This window comes from Chinchilla lanigera, unplaced genomic scaffold, assembly GCF_000276665.1.
Source record: "Chinchilla lanigera isolate Chin_1 unplaced genomic scaffold, ChiLan1.0 scaffold00067, whole genome shotgun sequence".
NCBI classification, from domain to species: Eukaryota; Metazoa; Chordata; class Mammalia; order Rodentia; family Chinchillidae; genus Chinchilla; species Chinchilla lanigera.
The window spans coordinates 11,228,566-11,234,404 of record NW_004955468.1 but is presented as its reverse complement, the minus strand read 5'-3'; the positions used below and the strand labels follow the sequence as shown (position 1 = coordinate 11,234,404).

General features: G+C 43.3%; 1 pseudogene; it reads right to left on the bottom strand.

Moving 5' to 3' along the window:
- Positions 1-1,486: 1,486 nt before the first annotated feature.
- Positions 1,487-5,094, bottom strand: LOC102003112 (annotated as a pseudogene).
- Between the last annotated feature and the right edge of the window lie 745 nt (positions 5,095-5,839).

Sequence of the window (5,839 nt, the reverse complement as noted above, 5' to 3'; positions counted from 1 at the left end):
GTCTCAGTTTCTTACCTGTAAAATAAGAACAATAAAATACATACCTCGTGGATTTCTGCTGAGGGTTAAATGAATAAAATGCCTAAAATAATGCCTACTCTCTAGGATACTTTCAATAAACGTATAAAAAAGGGGTGTCATAAAGGGGAAGAAATAGCCTGAAAGTATTAAATAATGAAAATAAAGAGGATAACGGTTGCCTGCTGAGGTTAATTGCATTTTAGTTTCCCACAATTGTTTTCCTTTCTTCTTTCATTTAATAAATAATTGCAAAATATTTTCTGTGCCCCTGACACTGTTCTAGGTGCAACAGGTACTAAAAGAACACTCAGACCGAAGCCTTCATGGTTGCCCTGTGTGTATAGATACCAGCTGGCCTAGGTGAGGATTTGTAGGAGCTAAGCTTGAACAAGGAACTGGACGTAAGAGATTGGTGCAGGAAGTGCTGTCAGAAAAAGGGAGCAAGAGAAGCAGTTGGAACAGTAAAAGCTCAGTGAGCGTGAGGTCTCAGCCGGACTCTAACATCAGCCTGGTCTAATGAAGGGCTCTAGAATTGTACACTAGTGTTGGCCCCATTTTGTGGCAAGGTGCGTGGAGTTTTGTGCCTTTTGGGTCATTCAGGCATTCACTGTGGGCTTTCCCTTGCAGAGGTGGAGTGTGAATGAACTTATCTCCATTCTAGCCAATGAAAATTCTTCATAGAAGAAAGCAGGTATAAGCAATTAGCATGCCACCAGTTAAGCAAACTTTAGGATGGGAGCCCCAGTCCAGCAAAATGGACCTGATCAGAGTATCCACAGAGCCATTGTACTGCCCAATGTATCTGGAAAGAGGGAATGGGATGAGGAGAATGACAGGGGCTTTTCTTTTACAACTCTAAAATATGAAAGAAGGCATTTTATGATTTTTGCTTGTTGCACAAAGTTTAAACTTCTCAATCAACTTCTAAACTGGCTATCAGGGTTTCTGTCTGACATCTCTCTAGGATTCATGGTGCAGTAAAAGACACAGGGTAAATAATGAGTGGATATGTTGTTAACCATAGTGTAAAGTGCAGCATTGCAAGTGCCAGGGGTAAACAAGGGAGAACATATTTTTAGTGCCCAGGTTTTTACACCAAGAGCAGATTCCCCCTACATAAATTCCTGGAATATGATGCTATATATTCTCTCCACCATCCTTGCTGGCTTATCAGACTTTGTGCTAAGAATAACAGGAATGATGTTTAGCATTATAGTTCGGTAAATGGATATGTTTATCCTATTTGATTTTCATCAAGCTTGGTAAACCCATCTGTCCAGCTTGGCAAATCTACCCATATTTGCTTTCATTAGTATTTTCCTTCTTTGTTTCACTTTATGCTACTTTTCCCAGGTGCTTCCCAGACCAGGCACCTGGTGCCCTCACAGTGTCTTGTCTCACTGGCTCTCTCCAGGGGACCCCTCACTGCGCTGTTCTCCATTCATTGTTTGAGACTGGCTGACATCTAAGACAGGGGCTTTCTGTCCAGAGTTCTGCACAGGGAATCCTTGACCTCCTTGTTCCTCAGGCTGTACATGACAGGGTTCAGCTGGGGTGTGATGACAGGGTTCAGCTGGGGTGTGATGACAGTGTAGGTCACAGAGATTAGTCTTTCCTGCAGGGAATTTTGGGGTTTGGGTTTGAGGTAGATGAAGGAGGCACAGCCATAGTGGACAGTGACCACTGTGAGGTGGGAAGAACAGGTGGTAAAAGCTTTTTTCTGGCCCTCAGCTGATGCCATCCTGAGCATGGTGGTAACAATGAGGACATAGGAGATGAAGATCAACACCATGGGCATCAAGACCATGGGCAGAACAAGAACACAGTGGCTGATGAGCAAAGTGATAAATTATTTGGAGTTAGTGTCAGCATAGGCAAGCTTCATTAGGGGTCACTATTACAGAAGAAGTGAGAGATGATGCTGGCATCACAGAAGGGGTAGGTTGAACACAGAAGACACTTGAATGATAGCTTTGCTCAGGGCAATGCTCCAGGATCCACTTGCCAATCATAGACAAGCTTTTTGCCCATGATGAGTGAATACCACAGAGCTTTCTAAATGGCCACGTAGTGGTCATGCCCCATTGCTGTGAGCAGGAAGTAGTTGTTGACACTAAAAGTGATGAAGAAGATCTGGGTGGCACAGCCTGGAATGAAGATGACTTACTGGGGGCTGAGAGACTGGCCAGCATTTGGGGTTGATGGCCACAGTGTAACAGGTCTCGGAGATGCACAGCACACTCTAGAAGAAGTACATGGGTGTGTGGAGTTGATGGTTGAGGTGGATAACTGTGAAGATGATAGTATTGCTGGCAAAGGTCAGCAGGTACAAAACCAAAAGGACCACAAGGAGGATGAGTCTGTGATACCACTCAAACATGGAGAAACCTTCAAAGGTAAACTCTGTCACAGCTGTGAGATTCAACCTTGACACTCAGGAGACACTGGGTCTGAAAGAGATGAAGTAGGGAGGTTGAATGTCCAGGTTGGAAGCAGTAGGTTATTCTCAGGTCATCATCAGCCACACACATGGAATCAAAAAGAATGTAGCTGTAGGTTTCAGAAGCACTCAACTTTCAAATACTGGGCCAGACACCCCACGATCTCTCCATTTTCTCAGGGGTTTGGGACTGGAGAAAAACACAGTAAAGACATAAGAAAGAGTAACTACATAAAGGAAATCCTGGAAACCCCTCACTAGCATGGCTAAAGTAATAGACCAGAGAAGATCCTAGAAGGAGTGGGCACAGACATGGATGTAACCTGGTGTAAACTAGCATTGGCCCATCACATGTCAGAAGCCTGCTGCAAAGGGACGAACCGACAGAATGAGTTAGTTCAAGCCTGGGACAGACATTATGTGAGACATCTCCCAGGAGGCAAGAGGCCAACTCCAATTCTGTGCCAAAGGGCTTCTACTAGTTAAATCAAGGTACCAAACACTCCCTCCTTTGATCGTTCAAATTCAAAATGCCAATGTCTGGATTAAGGCAGTGAGAGGAGATACTACATTTTTTTCCTTTGACTACAGTGTGTGGACCCAGAGGATCCTGTGGCCAGAGCCAACTCCCCTTTCAGCCTTGCTTTCCTCCTGTAGGTGCTGCACAACATTGTGTGTTACCTGTACCTCTATCACCCCGTTTCTACTTTCTAATCTCTAATTAAGCACAGTCAAGGTTCTAAAACTCTAAATTGCTAGTAACAACCATTCAAAAACAATAAAATACTTAAGTTGATAGAAATCTCTGGCTTTAGCTCCAGTGTAAATGGAGAGAGGCTTGATTCTCTTTGCTCATTTCATTTGTCTCCATTTGCTCACCTATAAAATAGAAGCATAGTATCTACACCATATTGTTGCTATGGAGATTATATGAATTATTATACATAATTTTCTAAGCTCAGTACTTGACACATAGCAGGAAAACAACACATTACATTTCTACTTCCGCCTCTGTCTCCCCGCTCATTCCCTCTGTCCACAACTCTGAGGTCTACTTATGTGTTTGGGGGTCAACTAGACCCAAGCACATACATATGTACATTCTGTCTCTGTCTCAGTCTCTGTCTGTGTCTATCTGTCTGTCTCATATTTGTGGATGCTGCTATTAATTTTTCCAATGCCTATCAATTGGAAGGTCCAATCTTTACTTCCCAAGTCCAGATATCATCCAACTCTAGATCCCGAAATGTGTGGTTATGTGGGTGGGGTGGTTTAGAGTCAAAACAGCTCCAGCTCCACTCCTCATATAACCTCAGAAACACTTGACATCTCTTCATGCCATTCAGTTTTCTAGCCTGAGAGATGAAAAGAGTTAGTTTTACCTCAAAGACTGGTGTGAAGATACCATAAGAATATGAATATAAAGGGATTTAGCAAAGCCTAATGGAGAGCATGCTTTCAATAAGTGATGTTCAGAGAGAAATAGGATCATATATTTCAAAATATGAACACTTGAGGTCATTGTTTTTATCTTCCCTATTTCAAATAGAATGAAAAATTGAGATCCTTCTCTGACACTTCTCTGTCAGCCAGGCTTCAAGGGTACAATGTGGTTTTCATCCAGCTAGCATCTGTGTGGTGGCTTGCAATTAAAGGAGGCTTTTGCAACATTTGGAGGTGTGAAGAGATGACAGCAGGGAAGGAAAGACAATAGTCAAGAGTGGGGAGAACTCTAAGGATGGGAAGAAGATCTGAATTTTTGTTGGCAGGAGTAAACACTCCCAGTGCCCCCTGCCCCCAACTTGGCAGAAATGGGCACCTTACTTTGATTCTACATACTTGCAAGCTTGGGACATCTACCAGTCACTCATTGACTTGTCAGCTCCTGATCTTTGCTTAAGATATAGGACAGGAGAAGAGGATGGTGAGGGCTTCTATGCTCAGAGAGAATGCCCTTCCCATATAACAGGGGCAATTAGAGTCATTCAATAAGAGCCAGATTTCCATTATGGCTCCCAGGCCCCGCATACTCTGAAGACGATAGCAAGTGATGGAGACAGGACTGGATGTTCCTAATTCACCTGGCTCAGTCAATGTGACACTATGAAGATAATATTTTGGGGAGTTAAGCTCTTTGAAAGTTCTGTCAAAAATTCTCTAAGACTAGTTCCTTAGCAGGGTGATTTTTTCCAGTATTTATGCTAATTCCTATGTTTTGTAACACCACTCCATATGCATATTTCCTCACTTACAGATACTCCAAGGAAAGAAAGGAAGTGATATCCCACTAGACCAGGGTCATAGGCCACACTGAGTCGCAGAACAAGAATCTCTGCTGAATCATCATGAAATGGGACTTGTGTGTCCCTGGCTTGGGTTGAGCCCTTCAGCATTCAGGAGAGTAAACTCAAAACCATGTTTCTGAGAACAAAATTGTTCTGTGGACACAGAGACTCTTCCAAAGAGGAGGACTAGGAGAAGCAAAGAACTTACCAGAGTCTTTCAGTTTTCTCCTTTCTCTGATGAGTTAGATCTGGGAATAATAAGCATATAGAAAGCAGCATAGGCTCTTCTGTGCCTCCCCATGGCCCTGTTTCTTTACGTTTGGATTGTAGACTATCTGCAAGGACCATTCCCCTGGGCTCCAGAACTCTGGGGTCCCTCTCCCCAAACCGTGATGGTCCCCAGAAAGTGATAGCAAGATATAAATAGCAGGATGTCTGGGGATCTCATTAAAAAGAGACTCATCCACCCACTCACATAGGTAGAGCTTAGAAAACTCTAGTGTTCCCTACAGGAACAAAACCTTAGCATCAGGACATGATTCTGCCCTGCTTAGGGGACAAAGACTACTTTTGCTTCTTGATCATCATTATAGACAAAACCTCTCAATTCAACCATGTTTAAAGATGCAGCTTCACTGGGTGAGTCACTCACACTCCAGGGTTTATGTTCTAAGAGCTGAAGGATCTATCTCTGCAGTCCCTTTAATTTGAATGTTCCTTCATTTATTGACTTCTTCAATAAATGCTTATTGATCATCTCTCACACACCAAGTTCATGCAGTGTAGCAGAAACCACAGCTGTACTGTCTGCTGGTTCCATTGGCTCTGCAGTATCTGAGCACCATGATGTACAACCTAGGAATAGCTGAGGACATTTTCTGTGGGGAGCACCAGAAGGAAGGCTTCATTAGGGTCTTCTCTGCATTCTGTCTTTTTCGCCCTGGCTTTAGTCAACCACCAAGTTCTGACTGTCACACAAGCCCAAGAAGGGTCCTTCCAAAGTTTCTCCCTGGAAGTTTGGCTCATCAGTCAGTCCTAGTCTGGTGCCCAGTTTATGCCTTTCTTTTAGAGACTCAAAAAGAAGAAAAGAGTT